Source organism: Dipodomys merriami, unplaced genomic scaffold (assembly GCF_024711535.1).
Source record: "Dipodomys merriami isolate MVZ:Mamm:240054 unplaced genomic scaffold, mDipMer1.0.p SCAF_1612, whole genome shotgun sequence".
In the NCBI taxonomy this organism is placed as follows: Eukaryota; Metazoa; Chordata; class Mammalia; order Rodentia; family Heteromyidae; genus Dipodomys; species Dipodomys merriami.
Genome location: NW_027202952.1, coordinates 85923 through 110546, shown reverse-complemented (window position 1 = coordinate 110546; position 24624 = coordinate 85923). Strand labels below are relative to the sequence as shown.

The window sequence follows — 24624 nt, the reverse complement described above, 5'->3', positions numbered from 1 at the left end:
CTTGAAACAAAGCATCACTTCCGAATTTTGAGTGGTTAATTGGAGATTAATATTCCATGGAGACTTTCCTGCCAGTGCTGGATTCTAACTATGGTAGTCAGATCTCAGACTCCTGAGTAACCAGGATTACAAGTGTGAATCACTGGTGCCCAGCCAAACAAAAGTATTTTCACACACATATGGAAATTGTTACCCCAAGAAAAAGACAACTGAATACTTGGTGTCTTATGAGAGTCTATTTCATATTTAAGGGACAAGTTTGTGCTGTGGTGCATGTGAAAGTGGGCATAAAGTAAGCTGTCTCAGAGCTTAAGTAAGTTTCTGAATCTCATGCATGACAAATTCCCTTCATGTCCTTACTTATTCCTATTTACAAACATAAGTATAATATTTGTAATTTATCCTGATTGGAGATAATGTTTTAACATATTCATTGGCAGAGAAGTAAGCATTCAAACAATCAAAATCTTAAGTTTTGAAAAACTCCCTAAATTTCTATGCTCATTATGCAGCTTGATTTTCAAGAACTATAATTCGTTTTGGGATTGGCTTTTTCTGTTGAAGAAATGAAAAAAAACTATAACTTGACCTTGGGATTTGATATTTATGTGGTTCAATATGGAAGTTGGACAGCATTTAAAAATCCCTTCATTTGCCTCTTTAGGAAGTACGAGATCCTTAACCAGCCTTGTATGAGAAACTGTAAGACTATGGCAGCATTTACAAGACCACCAGGATTAAAATCTGCCCAGATTGGGACACTACTGGACCTCTACAAGATTGCATAGGTGAAAGTGGGACGAGTGAAGTAATATCTTAAAATGTCTAAATTGGTGCCGTTTCAGGTGTTAGAAAAGAATGAAAAGAGGCTGAGAAAATGCAGTCACCATGGAGACGCAGCCAGTATGGGCAGCAATTAACCCTCAAAAGCAAGGCTTAGAACAATTTACCAGATCTCAACCGTGGCTCCTTGCCCCCGGTTACCCTGAAAGCGAACCATTCAGGAGTATGCAATGCCTTGACTCAACCACTTCCATAGCCCTCATGGGCTGGACGCCGGGTTACAACCAGGTTTACAAGGGGAAGAAGCTAGCTGAACAGATGTTTCAAGGACTTATTCTTTTTTCTGCAATAGTTGGATTTATCTATGCATAAATGGCTGAACAGTTTGGATGGACAGTCTATATAGGTATGGCCGGATTTGCTATTCCATGTTTGCTGATGCTTCCTCCATACCCATCTATGCACGACATCCCCTCAAATGGTTATCTGTTCAAGAATCAAGAACAGAAGACAAGAAAATTGGGGATAGAAAAATTAAGAGGTATGTTAAAAAAAATTCATTGGGTTTTTACATTTGTTTTCTCTGAGATGAGCTAAGTTGACATCATACCCAAATCATGAGCCTAAAACTCCCTATGCTCTTAAACACAGATTTCTTTATATTTTAGTTTTCTTTATATTTCTTTTTTGTTATTGTTTTGTTTTCTACCCCTAGTTAATTGAGTGTTGATTAGTTACAAAATAGTCTCCTATTGTTCACTTCTTATTTTGAAGAAGAAGCCAAAGCCAAGCCTGTCATAGTAGCACTAGCCTGGCCCTTCTCCTAGCCATCTGTGAGCATTCATGAGTGACAGTCAGGTTCAGCACATTCTTGGCTTTGCTTCTGTCTTTTTTGTACTTTTTTAATTCTAAAAATGCTGTATAGAGGGGTTACAGTTCATGAGCAAGGTAATGAGTACATTTCAGCTCCCCTATGAACCAGAAATCCCACTTTGGGGCATTTACGAAAGGATCACAAACAAGGCCATACTCAGGCTACCAGTACAACTATGATTATAACAGCATTATTTAACATAGCTAAGATATTGAACCAAACCATATGTCCTTCAATAGATGAATGGATCAAGAAAATGTGATATAGATATATATATACATATATACATATACATACATACATACTATATATACATATATAAACATACATACAATGAAGTTTTCTTTATATTCCAAAGGCAGTTAGAAATAACTCAGTTGTATTTGACTTACAAATATTTTAGACAAATATTTTAGACTTTTGGAAAACAAAAGTACATGTATGCAATGTTTCTTCCAGGTACAAATAATAATAAATGCCACATAAATGACAGCCAAAAAGGAAAAGGTATGATAGGAAAAAGGTGTATTTAGGAACATAATTTTTGTGATATCAAAGACTATGCATTCAAAGATAATAGGCTACTTATAATCTAATTGGCTTGAAAAAGGGAATGCAAAAGTTACAGTAGATTACTGGTTTATTTGGAGTTTTAAGCCCTATCAATAATTTCCTTTAAAAATTGGGAAGTTGAAAATGACTTTAGAGTGTGATAATATGTTGAACTGGGTGGTTCATACATAATAATACCAGTTACTAAGGAAAATTATCTCTAAGTACCCATCAAAACGCAGGGAGTAATTTGTAGTTTAAGTGGTAAAGTACTAGCCTTGAGGAAAAAAGCAAAAAGTGAATAAGGCTCTGAGTTTGTCAACCTGAACTAGCATGTGTGTGTGTGTGTGTGTGCGCGCACACACACACACACACACACACACATACACATACACGCACACGCATGCTCATGTGCAAGGGATGTTGAAAGACTCAGAAAGAGAAATGGAGTGTAAGTCCTTTCATATGTATATTAGATCTAAAATATGACCATGAAATTTGAAAAAAGTAAAACACATGTCCATTAATTATATATGAGTTCAGACTATATAGTACAGAAAGCAGTAAAATTTTATGTTGAATTAATTTTTTTGTGAAAGTATTGTACAGAGGGGTTACAATTACATGGGCAAGATAATGAGTACATTTCTTATCAAGCATTGTAGCCTCCTTCTTTTTGTCCCCTTCCCATCCCTTCCCATCCTCCCCCGCCCCCCCAATCCTCCCAGGCGACCACCCCTCTGCACCAAAGTTTTAAAGTTCATTTTCGACATAATGACTCAATTTTATGTTCTAACCTCTCTGACATAACAGTATCACATGTGAACAGTAAAAAGATGAAGCATATCTTGTCCTTGGGTAGGTGTTAAAGGAGAAATGGAAAGAGGCAAAGTAATAGGGAGTAGATGGCTTGGAAAATACAACATAAGATTCAATGCACATATGTGAAAATGGAACTAGGAAAGAAAGGGGATGGGTGGGGTTTTTATAGACTAGAAGAGTCGATGGACACTATGACAAAGTCTAAGAGGCATTGTAAAAACCAATTGATACATTGTACAACTGTTTAAAAAAACTATCCATGAGGCCTGTAATTCTAATTACTCAGGAGGCTGTGAAATGAGGATTGTGGTTTGAAGCCAGCCATGGCAGAAAAGTTCATGAGACTCTTATCTCCAACAAACTACTCAGAGAAGGCTGGAAATAGTGCTGTGGCTCAAGTTGTACAGGGCTAACCTTCAGCACAGAGAGGTTTTGGAACAGCATTTTGATCTTGATTTGAAGTGCCAAGACAGGCACAAAAACAAAACAAATCAAAAGATAAAAAGAAACAAACCAAAAACAAAAAAGATCTTAATTTTTATATTTTTGAAAATTACAAGAAAAACCCATGTTCCACCTACTTCAAATAGTTAGATAATATACATTACATGGCTGTGCTTATGATGGATGGAAATTTTCTCATTCATGTAGCATCTAATGTTCAGTCGAGGCATGGTTTTTCATGCCTCCCAGGCTATGACTTGTGTAGGCTGAGGTTATGGGCTTGGAGCTGCAGATGCTGATACCCTTCTCAACCAGTGTTTCACCTCTTAACAGGGCAGTCATACCCAAGGGCTCCTTCAACTACAGCTTCATGACCTCTTCGTGGTCCTGTGGGCCCAGTTGGGGGTGCCATCCTGGATAGATGTGATTTGAAGTAAGTTCATTCTACTCATCCTCTATGCCAAAAGAGTCAAGTGTGAGAGGGTTTGCAGACATTTGAAGTAATGTACATACACGGTGCTCCAGTGGCCCCACATACCTACCCAGCATATGCCTGTGTATCCTAGGATTATTGGTCTGGAGCAGGGGATGCTTCCAACATATTCCCTAACTAGTGCTTCACCTGCTAAAGTGAATAAATGATTGAGAGCCTCTTGTTTACCTTAAGGAAATCTAAATTCCTGATCTGTGCCAGGCCACAACAGATGCCATCCCACATGCCCCCATTTCATTTTATGTTAGACATCTCCTGCCACACTGTGGGAACAAAATCACTGGTGAGCAGTTGTGCATGTATGTACACACATTCTCACTAAGGCATGTACATAGTGTCAGATTTGACTGGTTGTATACTATATATTATAGTACCAAAGTGAAAGAAGACTTGGAGATTCCTTGACTACGAGCTGTCCTGTTTTGCTATTTAGCTGTGTCCTGTATAGCCCAGGGTTGTGGGATTTGAAGTGGGCATGCGTCCACCTTCCACAACCAGTGCTCCTTCTCCTACAGGGAGAGCATACCCAAAACCCTGTTCTTTCCCTCTTGGACTAACATCTTGCAGGTCCTTCTCTGAAGACCGAGGTGACAGTGCCATTCCAGATGCCCTAGTTTCTATGCAAATAGGACCACTCTCCCTTTGTGGTAACTGAATATTTGTGTGGGGTTGAGTGAGTATATCATTGTGCTTGTGTATACACCAGTTTGTGGAACACAAGGACCTGTGGCAAGATTTTCCCACTTGGGTGCTGATGCCAGCCCAAGGGAAGAAAAGCATAGAGAGTAGGTCTTTCATGTCTCCCTTGCAGAGTATGGCCTGTGCTGCTTGGGATTACCGGGCTGGAGTTTGGCATGGTGCTGCACTTTCTAACCAGGGCTTATCCTGTTACAGGGAAGCCATACAAGGCGGCCAGTTTTTCTTCACTTTGGGACCTCTGGCTTCCTGGTATGAGTCAGCCCATGTGCAGCTATATGTGCCTATGTCCTTCTCAGTAAGTGGTTCCACTCCCGGTTGGAACTGTGGGAATCCAGTTGTGATATGTGTTGTGCATGTGTGTATACACATTCACAGGAGGGCACAAATGTGGTGCCATAGTGGCCTTGTTGTGCAATATATTGGATCCAGAAGAAGGGAAGCCATAGCTTGTCCTTTTTCCTTAGCTGGCTAATTTCAGTGTAGCCTTGGGAGGCCTTCAATTCAAAGTGATTCCATTCCCTCCTCTGTCCTGTGAAAATGAAATAATGGGTCAGGGATTTTGTGCATGTGTATACACATGTTCCCATGAAAGCACTTAACCTATTTTTAAATTAGATAGGTCCTAGGTGTTTTTGGACCCAAGAGAAAAAGGATGGGGTTGGAGACTGTAAAACATCCCTTTCACAGGCCTGTGGAGCCGGGCTTATATGCCTGGGACTTGGGGTGCTGCCTACCTTCCTAAATGTGCTTACTCCTGCTAAAGAGAGGTCGTGCCTGGTAGCTTGCTCTTCACCATGTGGACTACTGTCTTGCTGGTCCCTTCTGATAGGCCTATGCGCCAGTACACACTTTCATAAGAGGGCACATACATGATGCCAGATAGGCCTGATTGTGGGCATATTGGGCCTGGTCCTGTGTCCATACCCCTGTAATTCCTTTGTAGCCTGGGGTTATTAACTTGGATCTGGGTATGTTGCTACCTCCCTAACTAGTCGTTTACCTGGTACAGTGACTTCATAGTGAGGACCTCTTCTTGTTCATGTAAAGGAATTCTTTATTCATGATTTGTCAGCCTCAGAGACAGTGCCATCTGAGATATATCCATTTTCATGTAAAGATTGCTCCTACCCTGCCATTCTATGGGAACCCATTCATGGAATGTGGACACATGATTGTGTCTATGTGGTGCCAGTTGGACTAAGGGTGGGCTCTAGCGGGCAGAAGAGATGGCACATTGGAGCTTGGAGTATGTCCACCACCCTTCCCAACTATAGCCTATATACTGGGATTATGAGCCCTGAGCAGGGGATACTGTTGCTCACCCCATCCAGTGCTTCCCCTTCCACAAACAGGTCATGCCCAGTAGCCTGTTTTTCTTAATCTTGCAAACCTCTAGCTTCATGATTTGTGTTGTCCTAGATGCAGGTACCATTTGCAGATGACCCCAATTCAAAGGAAGCTGTTCCTCTCCTGCCCTTGCCCTGTGGGAACTGAATTGCAAAACAAAAAAGAAAACATTACGAACTAGTAAGTAGTGGGGTACTTGAAGTTATTTCACAAATGAGGGTCCTTATTAAGGCTTCTTACCCCCTTTTTTCTTCCTTGAAAAATTTTCCAGTGTACTAAAAATCATCACAAATACTTATGACAGTGCATATTAATTGTGATGTACTTCATATTATGTATGAAAATTTTCTTCATGAATTTTAGTCAGTGGTGTTTGATAACTTTTACTCCTCTATATGCAGTTTGCATAATGATAAAGTTGGTATCAATATCCACATATATTCTTATATAATCCTTATCCAATCATTTGGTATTGTCCAGTATATTTTTAACTTTTCCCTAGTCTGACAAGTGTGATATCTCTTTATTGTTCCTGATAGAATATTTTTCATAAATCTTGCCACATCACATATGCCTTTTCTTGTGAATTGCATGCTCAGATATTTTATTCAATATCATGTATCCTATCTGTCATCTTCTTGATTGAAATGTTCCTTTGTTGAATACATACTATTTAAATGTCTTCAGCCTTAAGAGAGGATGTTTATATTTTTCTTGATATTACTTACTCAACCAAAGGTGTTGCTGTAATGTAAACTTATTGATATTTTCCGACCTTTGTATTCATTTCCTTGGGGAAAATCTCCATTCTTAAAATGTACTCTTATTTCATTCTTAAAGCTTTTAAGTGTTGCTTTCTACCTTTGCCTCTTTGTTTTTAGGAATTGTTTGCTACGGCTTTAAGTTAAGGTCTATTTTGTATCTTATTCCATATAAATAGATAGCTCATCCAAATAGCTATTTGTTGAATAGTCTAATGTCAAATCTCAGGATTCTACATGGGCTTGTACTCAATTCTCTACCCTGTGTAATTCTTTTTCTTCAGCTGTAATACCAGATTGTCTTGATTACTAGGCTTTAGTATAACAAATCCTCATTTTGAGTTATGGTGTGTCCCCAAAATTGTTCTTTCATATTCTTTGTGTCTTTTGATCTTTACAAATCCTTCCCCTCCTCTGTTAGCGGGGACCAAACACCGAGTCTCTTGCATTTAAGGCAAGCACTCTACCACTCAGCAACTCACCTCATAACTTTGAGGAACAACAGTCACTAGGTCCAGGTGAGGTTTGGGGAAGTTTCCCTCTATCAGTAGAAACTCTTGACTTAGGGTCCTTGGTCACAGAATAAAAATTTGCAGAGTAGTCACCATGGTAAGAAAACTTGGCAATACTTTATTGAGTTAGCAAGCAAACAAACAGATAAGCAGATAAACAGGAAGACAGAGGCACACTCAGAGTGTGAGTGCTCTTAACAGTAGGCGCAAAGAGCTCTTTGACATCAGTGGCATTTATATAATAAAAGCAAGTCCTGTCATAAAGCCATATATATAGGTGTTTATCTTTGCTCTTAATCACTCTGGGGTTATACCATCTGAGTTCTTGGTTATTTGGTGATTCAGTCTTTAGTGTATTTCTTTTTTTTGGGGGGAGGGTCCAGTCATGGGGCCTGAACTCTGGGCCTGGGCACTGTCCCTCAGCTCTTCAGCTCAAGGCTAGTGTTCTACCACTTGAGCCCCAGCGCCACTTCTGGCTTTTTTCTTTTTTCTTATGTGGTGCTGAGGAATCGAACCCAGGGCCTCATGCATGCAAGGCAAGTACTCTAACACTGAGCCACCTTCACAGCCCCTTTAGTGAATTTCTTACAGGAAAGAATGCATATATTTTTGCCATAGAACAGATGCTCATCCTTAAGATGATGAATGCATCCTGAGTTAGAAGCAAAGAAGATAGTGCATGTATTATTCTAAATGTATTATTTCTATCAGAGTTCCTAGATGTCATTTTCCAGGTCTCATTTTTTCTAAGCTATGCAGCCTGAAACTATAAAAAGTCCTGATAAGACTTCTCATAAAATTCCATTCAATTTATAGATTGATTTGATAGAAAACAATACATTCTTTAGATATTGAGTATTCCCATGAATGATTTTTTTTTGGAGGTCCGGTCATGGGGCCTAAACTCTGGGCCTGGGCACTGTCCCTCAGCTCTTCAGCTCAAGGCTAGTGCTCTGCCACTTGAGCCACAGCGCCACTTCTGGCTTTTTTCTTTTTGCTTATGTGATGTTGGGGAATCGAACCCAGGGCCTCAAGCATGCAAGACAAGCACTCTACCACTGAGCCACCTTCTCAGCCCCCCATGCATGATTTTGACATGGCTGTATTTTGCTGTTTTTCAGTTATTTTTTAATGATTAATGTTTGTTACATAGTATTATATATCTTTTGTATGATATGCTTCTTTGTGTGTTTTTGTTTGTGTGGTTTGGTTTGAACAACGTGGGGAATTGAACTGGTGTATGGGAGGAAAGCATTCTACCACCTAAGCCACAATATAGCCATGTTAGTAACTATTGAAGCTACTTAAAATAATCATCCATCTTATAATTTGTTATTTTTACCTTTTTTTCATCCTGGGGAACTGAGTATAGGAGTCTGGTTTTTTTTTTTTTTTTTTTTTGTGTGTGTGTGTGTGTGTGTGTGTGTGTGTGTATGCACATGCATGCATATAAGTGTATATGTGCCAATACTGGGGCTTGAATCCTCTTAACTTTTTCCAGCCAAGGTTAGCATTTACCATTTGAGCATGTATACACCTTCAGTGTGGCTTTTCTGGTTAAATCCTACTCAGGAGGATACACATGGCAGTTCAAAGCCAGCCTGGGCAGAAAAGTCCAGTAGTCCTAAGAACTACTTTGAAAAACTACTATGAAAAACCTGGAAGTGGTACTATAGCTCAAAAATAGTGCTCAAGCTTTGAATTGAAGCCCTCAATCCTTAGGGCCAGCACATACAAAAATTAATGAACTTTGAATTGTATAACCATGATGTATTTACACGATGATCTACAGATCTCAGCCTCTCAAGTAGGTAGCATTGTAGGTGTGATCCTGTAGTAATAATAAGTCATTTATTATTGTTACTAATGGATATATTTTAAAGACATAAGTGTATGCTAGTGGCTCAAGTCTATAATCCTAGCCAGTCAAGAGGCTGAAGTTTAAGAATCTCTGTTCAAAGCTGACCCAAGGGAGAAAAATCTATGTGTCTTATCTCCAATTAACAACCAAAAAGTTGGAAACACAGCTGTAGCTTTAGTGGCATAGTAGTAACCTTAAGCAAAAATGCTTAGGGACAGTGCCCAGACCCAGAGTTCAAGTCCCAGAATCAGCCCCCAAAATTAAAATAAATAGAACACAGAATAACTCCAGGTATGGCTAGTGATAGTATGCATAGTTTGCATGAAATTCTGAATTTGATTGCCACCAGCAAGAAAAATACACAAACCAAGAAAAAATGTTTCCAAAGTCAGAGGGAATTTTTTACTGATCCTTACTAACAGACAATTTTTTTCTTACACAATTTCATTTAGAAAGTTAGCCCAAGGCAGGTGCTAGTGGCTTGGCTCATGCCTGTAATACTAACTACTCAGGAACTTGAGAATTGAGGATAGTGGTTCTTGAGACTCTTCAATAAGCTACTCAAAAATAACTGGAAGTGGCCTTATGGCTCAAGTGATAGAGAGCTAGCCTTGAGCTCAAAGAAGCACAGGTACAGGGGCCAGGCCCAAAGTTCAAGCTTCATGGACAACAAAAATAAAAATAAAAAGCCAAACAATAACTCCAGTAGAAGAGAAATGATTATGCAATGGCTACTTTAGCAAGAATGCATTTCTCAGTTTAAAATGAGGTTTCACTTTGTATAACCTTATAAATATAAGATAATTAAATTTCAAGTAATTATTTAACTTCACTATCCACTAAGCAGCAACAAAAATGATCCTTATCAGAAAAAACAATGTTGGAGGAATATCAGTACCAAATTTCAAACTCTACTACAAAGCCATAGTAATCAAAACAGGTGGTTACTGGCGCAAAAACAGACCTCAGGACCAATGGAATAGAATTGAAAACCCAGAAATGAACCCATCTAATCTTCGATAAGGGAACTCAAAAATAGAATTGAAGAAAGACAACCTCTTCAGTAAATAGTGCTGGCAAAGCTGGTTAACTACTTGTGGAAAACTAAAGCTAAATCCTTATATATCACCCAGCACCAGAATCAACTCCAAATGGACCAAAGACCTCAGAGTCAAAGCAGACACCCTGAAAACATTACAGGACAGAATAGGAGAAACCCTGGGTTTCCTTAGTGTATGCCAAAATTTTCTTAATAGATATCCAGAAACACAATAAATCAAAGAAAGTTTGTTCAAATATGCTTTCATGAAATTGCAGAGTTTCTCCATGGCAAAGGACATAGCTAGCAAAATCAATAGAAAGCCCAGGGATTGGGAGAAGATCTTCACTAGCCATACAATGGACAAGGGTCTCATATCTAAAATAATAGTTTCATTTCATTTAAGTGTTTTTTTTTCTCAGTGGTGGGGCTTGAACTCAGAGCCTGGCCACTGGCCCTGGCCCTTTGTGTTCTCGAGGCTGGTGCTTTACCTCTTCAACCACAGCACCACTTCTAAGGAAGAAATGCTTCTGGGGGCTGGGCACTATAGTCTCACCTCTCTAATCCTACTCAGAAGGCTGCTATCTGAAGACTGAATTTGAAAGCACACAATTATCTCCATTTAGCCATCAAAACTGTGGTAATATAGCCTTAGCTCAAGGGATTGAACACCAATCTTGACAGAAAAAAACTAGAGGATAGTACCCAGGCCCTGAGTTCAAGTTCTCATACAAGCACAAAAAAAAAAGAAAACAGCGAGGTCGAGTAATAATGGAGCTTCCTGTTTTCATACCTTTCCAGGACTGCATGGAGGAAATAATCCTGTTATGTGAAAAGAAGTCCCCATTGAAGCAAATGAGTGAATAGTGGAAAATCTTCAGCAGCAACACAAAAGCTTTCAAGGTGGATGACAGGCATAGCAAAGTTAATGAGTGTTAGTAACATGTCTTTGATGTCCTTGTATTAAGGTAAGAAATGACTTGAAATTGCTTCCTACTTCTAAGCTTACTTCACTGAGCGAGGAACCTAAGCATGCCTTTCTTCTACAGTAATCTGGAATCTTTATAAACTTGCAGATTAAAGTTTGATGCTTAAAAAGAATACTTATAATTTGTGCATTAAAAGAGATTGATTATTAGTAAAAAGTTATTATGCATTAGGTTAGTATTGTTTTTTTAGTACTTGGGATTAAAAGCAGAGCCTCTGTTAGAGAAGTTCTGCACCTGTTTCTTTGAGACTGAATCTTCCTGTGTGTGTTACCCAGGATGTCCTTCAACTCCTGGGCTTGAATGATCCTCCCACCAAAAGTGACCAGCCATTGGTAGGATGAGGTATATGATCAGCTATTGCAGGGGACTGAGCTAAGGTTCAATGCTAATACTTGGTGTAGGTCTCAGGAGCGTGAGTAAACCAGATGTTCCATTTTGGAAATAGCGTTCCTGAATTTGAATTCCAATCCCAATAATCTAGACTATTGTCCTAAAGAAGGAGGTGTTAACATTGACTTAGATGGCTTGTAAGGAGAGTATCTTTCATGAAGCTGGAAGTGAGCCTAACAGTGGTCTGCTAAACAGAAATTCTGGACTAAGGAAAATGAGGCTAAGGATGGGAGGAATTTGCCACATTATGTTAACTCTCAACAAGAGAATGGATAAGGGATATCATTCCTTTTCCCTGCAAAGTCTTGAAGGTGATTTGGCCTTCAAGATGGGCTATTTTTAAGCCCATGGATTGGGAGAAGATAAACTAGCCATACAATGGACAAGGGTCTCATATCTAAAATATACTTGGAACTCAAAAAATTAAATCCCCCAACAACAAATCATCAAAGAAACAACTGCACAAGAAATAAGTGGGCTAAAGACTTAAAGAGAAACTTCTCTGAAGAGGAAAGAAGGATGGCCAATAGACACATGAAGAAATGCTCAACATTCCTCTCCATAAAAGAAATGCAAATCAAAGCAACACTTAGATACCACCTCACTCCAGTTAGAATGGCTAAAATCACGAACTCTAATAACAACAGATGCTGGAGGGGATGTGGACAGAAGGGAATCTTACTGCATTGTTGGTGGGAATGTAAACTTGTTCAACCACTTTGGCAAGTAGTATGGAGGTTCCTCAAAAGACTCCACATAGAGCTCCCCTATGACCCAGCAATCCCACTTTTGGGCATTTACCCAAATGTATACAAACAAGACCACACTAAAGTTACCAGCATGACTATGTTTATTGCAATATTATTTACTATAGCTAAGATATGGAACCAAGCCCGATGCCCCTCAGTAGATGAATGGATCAAGAAAATGTGGTATATATACACACACACACACACACACACACACAATGGAATTCTATGCCTCCATCAGAAAGAATGGCATTGCCCCCATTTGTTAGGAAATGGAAAGGCTTGGAAAAAATTATATTAAGTGAAGTAATCCAGGCCCAGAGAAAAATAGGTCCCATGGCTTCCCTTATTTGCAATATCTAGTATATGTCTGAGTTAAGCAGTAAACGTCAGATAAGGTGATGTTAGGGAAATGAAACCTAAAATATATATTCAAATGTTTTTTTTTCTTTCATGCGATTGTTTCTAACATTTATAAGATTATTTCTTTGTTGCTATGTATGTCCCTTCCCCAAAGTATAACCCCTGCTTTCACTGTATTTGATGTCAGTATAATTTGTGGAGGGGAAGGGGAAAAACAAATCGTTTAAATAGGGATACAGGTGGACCCATTGCAACAATGAGATGTACAAGTGTTTTGTCGAAAACGAACTTTACAACTTTGTTGGGGGGGCAGGGGGATTTGGTGGAGGGGGCGGGGAAGATGAGAAGGAATGGGAAGGTTAAACAGAGGAGGAGGTTACAATGCTTGATAAGAAATGTACTTATTATCTTGTCCATGTTATTGTAACCCCTCTGTACAGTATTTTCACAATAAAAAAAACTAATTAAAAAATGGGCTATTTTGACACAAGCGATAGAATGGATTATATGAATTCTCTGGTCTTTCTAACCAGGATACAGGGGGACTCAAAAGGTAGAGAGCAAACTGCAAAAAACCATGTCTCTGCTAGCAGGCTTCCAAATTCACTGTATCCTTAAAATTTGAAACAAATTAGTTAGAACAGAAATCTTTTTTTTACATGTCTCCAATCTAAATGTTTCTTCCTTGGGTTTAGAACACTTCATAAACAAGCAAGAGCTAAGATAACACTGTATGACTCTCTCTTCCCCCAGAATTGCAGTTCTGCAGTGCTAGAACAAAGACTGTGTGTGAGGAAGGGACTGGACATATGTGTTTCTTGGATGAGAAAACTAGAGCTGATAAATTGCAGAGAACAGAGCAGATGTCATTCCTTTTCTTCCTTTCCTTGGGTAAGACTGATTCAACCATGATGCAAGATGCTGAACCAATGAATGAAGAGGGCATGCTGTGTAGGAGGAGGGGTTGCCCATGCCCAGGTGCAGCTGGGAACTTGGAGCTATTGATTCAACCTAAGGAATGTTTTTTTTTCATAAATATTAAGTCCCATTTCAGACTTCAGCACTGTCTGTGGCTGCTGTTCTGGTCTGTTTGTGTCTTGCTCTTTGGCTTTTTCCTTTGGTTACAATAGAAACTGCAGATGAAATGGAGAGTGTTGAGTGTGAGCTCAGCCATTGGGGATTAGTGATGGACTTTCCAGGCATGGGCATGCCTGTGGGATTGGAGTCTGCCTTTGACAAGCAGGGCACAGAGCGGGTTGTGCTGAGTAGAAAATGGAAAAGTCCTCTGATGAGAAAAATGCTCCAGAGAGACAATTAGCTCTAAAATGTATTGTTAACCTTCATGTCCCCAAAAAATGCTGGGGGATATTGGAGTAAATGGTTATTTTACTATAGAGATGGTGAACCTTCTGAAAAGATAAAATGGTTTAGGTCTGGGTGTAATGTTTTAAGCAATTGACAGCTACTCACAAGTTTGACTATTGATTTATTTCCATACTGATTGTTACTTTTGAGTATCTCTATTTTCCTTAGTAATTTTTTTTTCATATTGCCCACATTGGAATAGGTATTTTTTTTAACTTGTACTATTATTTCTTTGATTTCATGGTACATTATACATAAGGAAAACAGGGCAGAGGTAAATTAATTTCTTAGGCATGACTATGAATTAATTTCAATAATATGCATTGAGTATTTAAATTCTTCAACATACAATGTATGATCTAGGCTCAGTAGTTTATTCTAGAGGGAGTTTACCTTCATGAGCTAAGACAAAAGACAACTTTATGTTTTGCATCTCTATGCATAATTCCTGTAAAAAGAACTGTCTTTGAAGACTGGAAGGGTATGATTCTTATTTTGATTGGTTTCATAGAAAAATATCTCTACAGGTTGAGAGCCTTCACTTTACATCTAGAAGTTTTCTTGTTCTGTTTATTAGACCTGGAATTCAGCTTCAGGAAACCTTACTTCTTTTATGGGGAGGCAGTCAGTGTTATTTGTTATGATAATTTGTGTGTATTTGTATTTATATATGTGTTTAAATGCATGTACATACATATATATGCATATATGCATAAGTACATACATATGTATGTGTATGTATATATTAAAAATTTAGCTCAGAGTCCCTGGGTAAAGCCCTGGGAAGGGCAGAGAATGGAGCCACATAAAGAAACTACTTAGGTGTTGATGTGATGCAGTTTATGCCAACAGGCTGGTTTCTGAATCATTTTTCTTGTTTCTTTCTGGTAATTCAGGATGTACATGTTTCTAAGAGCAATATTAACAAGGCCTGTCTAGCATGGAGTTTGGTGAACTTGGCCATTGGGCACATACTTTCTGACCTGGGAAAGGTGACATTTGGGTTAGTTTCTACAGAGTATAGAATAATACAATTGGCATAATTTTGAAAGTTCTTTGGGGAGTTGTAATTGAGAGCTACATTTTGATTGACATTCATCTGGGACTGATATTCATCAGCCTCCAGATAGAACTTGGGACATAAAACAGATTAAGTCCTGACTGGATGAAACTCTGTAATCTCCAGGTGATTGTTCTCTTTTCCTCTGCCTTCCCTTTTAACATCTGAAGGGATCTTCAGTACTGTATATGGAGATGAGGTTAAAAAGGAGCATGGCTGCAAAAGTTCTCCCATGTGTTCTGTTCTTCACTTCTTATCTTTTAATATAACATAATAATCCCTTCTATGGAAAGAGAATCTAGCAGTCTTGAGTGCCCATCACTTACTCATCCAATGGGTACTTAGGAAGTACCTCCTGTGTTGTATTCTGATGTCTGCTTTTTAAGGGTATAGCTTTAAGAAATACGACATATCCTGACTTACCTTTGAATACTCAGACTGTACACCACCTGAAATAGAGAAATGTTTTTAATCTCTTCTTCAGTAGTACCCATTTCTTAGTACTGTGGACAAGGATTAAGGAATTTGGTAGCATGGAAAGCACAATAGGCACATGTCGTCTGCAGTTAGATGTTTGCTTATTTCTATTTAAGTAATGTTAAGAATTATATGACATATAGAATGTGGAAAAATTTAAAGAATGGTTTAATAATAGAAAATTTAAAACAGATTGACTGTCCTTCCTACAAAATACTTGAGAAAGGAGATATTTTGAATTTCAGATATTGGAACATTTGCATATATGTGATAAGGTAACTTCGTGCTGGGATTAATTCTAAACATAAAATGCATTCATTACTTATATACCTAGACTGAAGATAACTTTATATACTTTTAGTGTGCCTTGATGTTTTTTGTTTTCATTTCGTTTTGTGTTGTACCTGAGGCTTGATCTAAGGAACTGAGCACTTACCTTGAGCTTTTTGCTCAAGGCTAGTGCTCTACTACTTGACACACAGCTCCATGTCTACATTTTTGTGGTTAATTGGGGATCAGAATCTCAGAGACTTTTCTACCTACACTGGCTCTGAACTGTAGACATCCTTATATCTCAGCTAGCATTACAGGCATGAGCCCATAGCAGCGTGCTCCTATTTTGATGGCCACAGTCACAGGAAGCCCAATGTGGAATCTTCTCACTTGAGACAGCATCACAACACAAGATCCTCAGATTAGAGATGCTCAGCCTACATCTTACTTCTTAACCCCATTGGTTTGTCTGTAGCATTCCATTTTGAATACCACAGTTCTGAAGAAGTCCATAAAAGCATTTCTCCTCCTTCTCAGGGAGGTATTCCTGGGGTTTAGATCTTTTTAAACTCAAGTTATTTTGTTGTTTGTTAGCTTAGCTTCCTGATGCAAACTTATGCCCCCAACCCCTACCCTTTGAAATAAGAAAGTGGGTTAGGGTAAAGTAGAGACAGGTGTTTATAATGGCTTTTGTGCTGTCATTCTGAAAGGTAGGGGAGGGAAGGTGTAAGATTTTTGGGAAGGTCACAGAACATCAGCACTGGAACCCACCAATGGGAAGTCCTCATGACCAAGCCTCTTCTCCAATCAGAGCCCTCCAGGAAGGCAACCCTTTCCAGTTGTTTAGAAACTTTCTTGTCTCTGGGCAGTCACAAGGACAAAATGTTGGTGTGAGGAAGATGGAGCTCTACAGCTGTAGGAACCAAGTAGGCAAGTTAGTTGGAGGCATTGATTCTCATGACCCCATCTGAAGTCTTACGTGCCATGAGTGTGCATATGCCTGCATGTATTCCCTCTGGGGGAAATAAGAGGGACTCCCCTTTCTCCATGTCAGGGCAAAGGCCTGATGCCCAGCTGCCAGACTCAGGTGAAGGTTTGCAGGAAGTGCGATTATTCTCCCCTGTTAATTCTATAGGACAATGCCCAGAGACTCTCTTTGTGTGTCTAAGGAAGCTCACCTGTGCCTTGCTTACTCTTTGCAACCTCTGATCACTGGAGCTACTTCACATTTGTTGACAAGGTTTAATTCTTCCTGCTTACTGACTTAAAATTACCTCTAATTGTCTGTGTTCGTATGAAATTCTGTAAAGTTAACTTTCTTCTCTTTGTCTGAAGATCTACTTTTAGGTCTGTATGCTGTAAATCAGCATGTGATATGTCAACAAACTTTGTCCATACCCACATATTGTGGTCCACTTTCTGCCTATTGATCATGCGTTCCCAGGTCTCACTGAGGAATTGGCAGCAATTTGGGTTACATCTGTTTCCAGAACCAGACTTGCATCCCTTACTCCCTTTTTAATAAATCATGCAATGGCTTTGAAGGCAATGTGTTTGCAATAAGAATTGTTTGCAGAATGTTTGCCCTTCAAACTGATCATGGCCACATGCCCTGGCCATTGTCTATTGGCCATTGTCTATTGACCATTGACATTGGTCATTGTCCCAAATGTCCTTAATATGTTAAGTTTCCCACAGTTCCCCCTCAGTACCCAGCTAAGGAAGGTAATCCCATTACCACCATATTCTAACAATGAGATCAAACAAGCCAGGATTCAAAGCCAGGCCCTCACCACCAGCCTGCATGCCTTGCTCTAAGGGCATACACTTCGCTATTAAGAATAAACACTCGGTGTTTTCTTGTGAGCTGGGGTTCATAGCTATAATCTTAGCTGCTCAGAAAGCTGAGATGTGAGGGATCATGGTTCAAATTCAGCCAAAGTAGTGTGATTTGTTTCCCTTTTTTGTAGGTGGTTGTATTTTCCCACCTCCTGAGCAGATGTCAGGGACTGCATGAGACACCCAATTTGTGGCAGAGCAACCAGTCCCAGGACAGCACCAGTGAAACAGATAGTGGGAACACCACACTTTTAGTTGTGACAGGATAGCAGTTGCTCTGTTTTTGCATTTGGCATAATTATCTTGTGTCTAGAGCAAAGGAAGCATCATGATCTTGAAATATCACAAGTTAGTCTAAGCTGGTTCTGTTGAGTTGGTCTGCTTTTCCTGTAGCCATTCCCTTAAGTGTTTGGCAGGGCACCTGAAATGCTAGAATGACTGGGCATCTGTGTGTGGAGTCCTCAGAGACTGTCGTGTATACATGGTCTCTGGTGGCCTCAACACATGGCAGCTCATAACTGCAGCAGCTCAAAGGTGGCAGTGACTAGACCTTCTTCAGACTTAAGCCATAATTCTGTGGCTTGCCCTCAGATGAGACAAGTGAGGCCCATCTAATTCAAGAAGAGGGCCAGTGCCTGTGTGCTTGACTGGAAGCCACCAGTCAGACAGAAGCTGGGGGGTCCTTCAGAAGCTGAGGCTACTTCCAGTCACTGTTGGAGGCAGCGATTGGATGAGAAAGGTACCAAGGGCCTTCAAGAAGGTTCTGAGGAATTCTATTCGTGGATTTCACATCTGTTGAACCAATAACGTATGGGGGACAGAGCATTCCAAGGCAGAGCCCCCTCCTGTGCTACCATATGGCCTGGAAAATGGGATGCTATCCTGTCACATTGGTGCCAGTGAACAGCAGGCTCCTGTCAGATCCAACCTATGGTGCGATTTGCAACTGTTCTTCCCTAAGTGCGTTCTCTGGAGACCTCACTCTTCCGCTTGTGTGGTGGTGTCATTCAGCAAGAGTATCTCAAAGTAAGTGTCTGCACCTGCAGGGAAGTTAGGGTTATCTTGCCTTGGCTCCTGAAAGAAAGGCCTTGATATCCTTCACCATCAGGAGAGGTCCCTTTCCAGACCCCTGAGGAACTTTGGGCTGTGCAGTGGCTTCCATTGATTCATGTCCAATCCTTCCCATGTCGCTCAGACCTCAAATGGTTTCAGAGAAGGTGTCACCATATTAGGGGGTGTAGTGACTATTTGCCTATCAAGCCTGTAGAGAAGGAGATTCCAACTCAGTATGTGCACACAGGATTGTGAATCCAATGGTCACTACACTTGTCACATTGAATTGTCTGTTTGGAGGGACTGTTTTGAGTCTTCCCTGAGCACAGTCTTTCACCAGATACAAAGCATGTATCTGTTGTTGATTTCACAGTTTTGACTGCTATTTCACAATGATTCAGTGTAGCTTCCCTCCACAAAGCCAGGAAGCTGTCACGTTGTTATGTAAGTGAATGACCAAACCAGGCTCATGGTTTCATAGATGAGTTTGCCAGGTATTTGGTGAGAACGATTTCAGGTTCTCAGGTGAGGTGGATTCTATATGTCATGATGCAGATAGGGTTTGGGAAATGGGGTACTTGACATGCAGATTTTATTGAGAGTTGCTTAGAGATGGACTGTGAGAAAGTGAAGGGGCGCAGGGTCAGAGCAGTCACTATTGGGCAAATCATGAACATAGATGTGATGGGAATGTGTGTAGCCAGCCTACTTTGGGGTGGTTGTTAGACATTCAAAATGCATAATACCCCTTAGCTGGCTAAGTATTTTAAAGTTAGAAGCACAGGATTTTATGTTTTGGGAGAAAATTGTAACACATGTATTGAACTTTTTAAAAACCAAATTTAGGCTCTTAATTTTGTTTTTAATAAAAATTTCATCCCAGCTACAGGGAAGGGCTAAAATCAGGAGCATTGACCTTTCAGGATAGCATGGGGAGAAAAATTGAAAAGCTGAGGATGGTGGCATGCATCTGTCATCCAAGTGTGGCATGACATGCAAGTAAGAGGATCCCAGAATGTCTGGTCTTGGCATAAAGCATCACACAAAGGGATGTGGCATGGCTACAGTGGTAGAGCACTTGATTATCAAGAATGAAACACTGAGTCAGATGCCAATAATGCCAAAAGTACACAAATTAAGAGAATGAATCTAAATAAACCCCTCATGCCCACTGAATGGCCTTCATGAAATTCAAGGCCACCATTTCCTTCATCATTAGTGATTTTTGAAACACCACATGGGAATATTGGAAGGGCTGTCTGGGTTTTCCTGCTTCCTCTGCTGAGAAACCTGTCCATATGTTTTTAGATTTTAAGAACTACTATGAATTCTTTTTTTTTTGGTATTCATGTAAGGGGTAGGTTTATTCAAGATGGCACCAGGCCATCTTGGCCTTCCACAAGGCTGGGAAAGGCCTGGGAAAGGCCTGGGAAAGAGTTGGGAAAGAGCTGGGAAAGAGAACTGGGAAAGAGAGAGCTGGGAAAGAGAGAGAGTTGGGAAAGAGAGCATCTGGGCCTGGGTTAGGCCTTATCTGGGGTATGGGTGGAGAAAGGTGTGGCCACATCAAATTCAGATGTGACCTCAGTGGATGCAGATGTGACCTCTTCCAGGCGTTCCAGGCACCTAGGTAATGCAGGTACTCAGTGGAGACTTTGCTCTCCATCCAGGAGCAGACCTTACATTCCAGTCTTTTAATAATCATGAAATGGGGCACGGATTCTCTCTGGCTACTTCCTGCTGAACAGGGGCATTGACATTAGGGATAAAAGTCTGAAATTTGGTCCCCTCCCAGAGAAGGCAGTGAGCAGCTGCTGTCCCTTGGTGGTGTGAGTCCTTAGATGAACTCTGGAGAGGTCTCATGAGGCATTGAAGGGCTGGAAAAAAATACTAGAGAGCAAATAAATGGCAAGAGGAAGGACTGAAAATGTTGGTTGAAATGTCTCTAGCTACTTATGATATCTGGCAACTAGGTAGAGGATAAGTCAAGTGACAAAGACAAGAATATAAATTCCTGTTCAGTTAATAGGTAGACAGGTATAGACATTGGATGGGCAGGCTTCTTACTTCTATTGACCTCCCAACTGTGGTTAATTTTGAAAGGGCAGGCACAAAGTAGCTGTTTGACAACATCTCCTCTTACACCTATCCATGGTCCCTTGTTCCCCAGACTGGCTGAGTCTAGGTGCTCGTTGCTGGGATGGTTGTCCCAGTTGGTATTCAAGGAGGTTTGAACTCAAGGCCTGGGCACTATCCCTGAGCACTTCTACTCAAGGCTAGTGCTCTATCACATTGAGTTAAAGTACCATTTCCAGTGTTTGGCTGGTTAGAGATAAGAGTCTTGAGCCATGCTTCCAACCTGGCTCTTTTCAGGTTAGTTGGGAGATGGAGTCTTAGGGATTTTTCAGCCCAGGCTGCCTTTGAACTGCAATCTTTGCCACAAAGGCCCTTTATTATTTCCAATAAATCAACAAGGAGATCAAATAGAATAGAGAATAGAGCTTACCTGGTCCTTATCAAGAATTGACCAACAAATATTCTGCAATGACTAAACTTGTTAGATGTGATGAAAATTTTAGCACAGATAGGCCCAGTATTTTAAAACCACGTAGTTAGTAGTAGAATACACAACATAAAACAAAAAAGGCAAAACTCAAAACCTGAATTTTTTTTAATTGTGAAAATACTGTACAGAGGGGTTACAATTACGTGGGCAAGATACCGAGTACATTTCCTATCAAGCATTAACAACAGTGTGTAGACATCTTTGGTAACAAAGCACATCAGATGGTTGGGCCTCACTTACCAGGGCCTGAAAAAGAGCAACTTGTTAGCAAGATACCTTAGAATAGATGGATGGAGTAGTAAGCTTGGTGGAAGTTGAAGGGTCAGATCGGGCCAAACCCTTAACCCACCATGTGTGGCTTCCCCACTTCCCCAAGAGCCCTCTAGAGAAAAAAGGCCAAGTCCCAAAACCAAGCATCCTAGGCTTCAGAGGTGAGTGGCCTTTTTCAGCTAAAGGCTGTAGGAGCTCTCTGGCATGGTGCCATGTCTGGACAGAGACTGAGCAACTGAGAATTGTAGAGAGTAGTTTCACTCACCAGAGTAGAGAAGTGGTGTGGACGTGGATGTGAAGGCCAGCAATGGTATCGGTGTGATGTGTCCACAGCAGACAGACCAATTCGCAAAAGGCCATCAGAACTGTGGGTATTCCTCAGAGCAAAAAGGGAAAAACTAGCAAAAAAAGAAAAAAAGAGGAAAAAAACAGAGAGGAATCCCACCTATCCTGACTTTAAGCCCTTTATCCGAGTCACGACACCATTTATGTTAGATTTTTAAAAAGAGGTAGCTGAGTAAGAAGAGCACCACGCACTTGGTATTCAGGTAAGGGGTAGGTTTAGTCATTGTTCTGGCTGGCACCAGGCCATCTTGGCCCTCCACGCGGCTGGGAAAGGCCGGGAAAGACCTGGGAAAGAGCTGGGAAAGAGAACTGAGAAAGATCGCTGGGAAAGAGAGCTGGAAAAGAGAGAGAGCTGGGAAAGAGAGAGCTGGGAAAGACAGAGAGTTGGGAAAGAGACCTGGAAAAGAGAGAGTTGGAAAAGTACTATGAATTCTTGAATCATTTCTAGGAAGAGGGATTATGGGAAAGTTTGCAGGTATCAGGTCTTTGTTATGGTAGGCGTGAGGTTTCTACACAGCAAACATAGAGCCTCCATGATTTAAGGAGCCTTTCATTGGGTCTGGTACTCTTTAATTCTGTTGAAATACTTTCCCTTTTTCCTCTTGAAAAATAAGTTCCAAAATAGAGTTTATTTTAACTTCCATCACTAAAAGTTCTTCCTTTTACTCTATGGGCAGTTCACACATGACCAAAATATAAACCAGCTGGTTTTACTGCATCATATACCTTTGCTATGTATCAAATTTTTCATCCTAATCCTCAAATCATGTAATAATTTGCCTATTTATGACTGAATTGTAGTTCCTTTATTAATAAAAGCTACTGGGAAAGGATTGTGTATTTAGTTGATGAATAGACCTACATTTTATTTCCCTGAGATACTGTAGCAGAGTATTAAAAGGAATGTAATATATATATATATATATATATATATATATATATATATATATATATATATTTGGGGGGGTCCCATCGAGGGGCCTGAACCTGGGCCTGAGCACTGTCCCTCAGCTCTTCAGCTCAAAGCTTGTGCTCTACCACTTGAGCCACAGCACCACTTCCAGCTTTTTTATTTTTGCTTATGGGATCCTGAGGAATCTAACCCAGGGCCTGCAAGGCAAGCGCTCTACCACTGAGCCATCTTCCCATCCTGGTATATAATATTTTATTGATAAGTCTATCCCTTAAAATGAATATATTTTGGGGCTGGGAAGGTGGCTCAGTGGTAGAGCACTTGCCTTGCATGCCTGAGGCCATGGGTTTGATTCCTCAGCACCATATAAGCAAAAAGAAAAAAGCCAGAAGTGGCGCTGTGGCTCAAGTGGTAGAGCGCCAGCCTTGAGCTGAAGAGCTGAGGGACAGTGCCTAGGCCCAGAGTTCAGGCCCCACGACGGGACCCCCCTCAAAAAAAGTAATATATTTTAGGATGTCATTATTTTAATGTGAATTATGTAAATGTTGATAATATGCTGTTGGTTATACATTTAGTTTTCAAGAGTTTCACTTAATTGCTTTTTTTGCCCACATATAGTACAAGTCTATTTGCAATTGTTTTTTAATGGCACTAATAGTATAGTTTATATAGAGAAAATAGAGTTATTTTAGGACCCTATGATTGGTTATAGTATTAATAACTTGAATAATAATAATAATAATATAATAATAATAATAATAATTTGAAGTATCAATATTTCTCACCAATTACTGACTCTTAATGAGGTTGCGTGTGGAGTTTTGGAGTGCAAATGAGATGGTGGATGTATAGAGTTGTAAGGAAGTGTTTAGGGACCATTAAAAGGCATTGGGTGACCCCAAAGTGTAGGTCCCTGGTCTTCTGTGAGTAACTAGCTCTAGGAAGGTCTCAGGAGAGATCTGCATTGCTCCTGATATGCATACCCCTGGCCCACCTAGATATGTCCTTTCTGGAGGCCTGGCTCTCTTGTGACTTTATCTATGAAGCACCCAGCCCTCATGGGGGATTTGATATTTCAGTAGCTCTTAAAGCCTAGGCAGAATAGAAGACAGAGCTAACCTCTCCCAGTTCCCAGGTCTTGCTTTGAATGGATGGATGGAGAATAGGGGAGACATGAAGCTGTAGGTCAAGCAGGAGTGGCTCAGGTCATGTGCCAGAATCCCAGATGTTCCTTGTAATTGTAGAAGACTCCTATAGCTTCTACAGTGCAGTGCAGGGCAATGAATATTGGCATTGAAGGCAGGGACAACATCAGGTACCAGATGTGTCTCCTTTAAACATGTCCAGGCCTCAGCCTGCATTTCCTCCTCTGAGAAATTGGGATGGTTTTCTTTCCTGATGGTCTTGCTTTGTGTCTATGAGATCCACTTGGAAGTCTTGCTGAGAAGGTGATGCTGTGATTCCCTCATCTGGGCAAGGAAGGCAGGAGGAAGAGAAGAGAGTGTGAGAAACAGAATCCTTCTCTAAGCTTGTCCTAAGGAGGTCTGTCTATGTGGTAGATAGTGCTTCCAATCTGGCTTTGTGTCAGAGCCTCTGCTACCTGCCTCTGGCTTTACTGGATGGCACCCTTGGCTGCAGAGAGTATGGGCTCGGCTTGAATGTTCCTTGTCTCTTGTGTGTTGGTATACTAACCCGGCATCCTGATTGACGGCTGAGAACCCTATCTCACTTGGGGGTAAACTTATCTCCAAGAAGCTCCAGACCAGTCACCCCTCTGGGCATTTGATT

General features: G+C 40.5%; 1 long non-coding RNA gene across 1 annotated transcript in view; it reads left to right on the top strand.

The window, feature by feature from the left end:
* The first annotated feature begins 963 nt into the window (after window positions 1–963).
* The window catches only part of LOC138828692 (uncharacterized), a 100756-nt gene continuing 77095 nt past the window's right edge, over window positions 964–24624 (top strand). Inside the window, exons 1-4 of the long non-coding RNA XR_011372307.1 lie at window positions 964–1324; window positions 3809–3908; window positions 6087–6194; window positions 10989–11155. This is a non-coding gene — a long non-coding RNA (uncharacterized lncRNA). The remainder of the gene's footprint in view (window positions 1325–3808; window positions 3909–6086; window positions 6195–10988; window positions 11156–24624) is intronic.